This window comes from Pteropus vampyrus, unplaced genomic scaffold (genome assembly GCF_000151845.1).
Source record: "Pteropus vampyrus isolate Shadow unplaced genomic scaffold, Pvam_2.0 Scaffold443, whole genome shotgun sequence".
NCBI lineage: Eukaryota > Metazoa > Chordata > Mammalia > Chiroptera > Pteropodidae > Pteropus > Pteropus vampyrus.
In genome coordinates this window covers 100,424-100,830 of record NW_011889224.1, presented here as the reverse complement: position 1 = coordinate 100,830, position 407 = coordinate 100,424, and positions in this window count along the sequence as shown.

Genomic DNA, 407 nt, shown 5'->3' with positions numbered 1-407 from the left:
ATATCTAAGAGTAATTGTTAAACACAAATGAATTGTGTAAAGAATCAAGTTGATAACTGACTCCATTATACACTAAAGTGAAGAGAGGTAGAAACCGTTATTAGATACATATTCATACATTGATTGTATGTTATCACTACCAACTGCTGCTCATTTATTGTTCAGAACAATATTTGGTTTCCTTGAGATTCCAATCAAAAGAGATGAGAGTACACAACACTTCCCTCCCCTTGCTCTTGTTAACAGACTTCTGAGTTAGGGCACTGGGAGGACCATAGAGATCATTAACACATCTTTCTCCTACCTCTGTCTTAATAAGGACTATCTCACACTCTCATTCATTTGGGAAATGGTTTATTTAGTGGACCTTTATTTTAGAAATGTCCCAGAAAAGTTCAAAACATGAA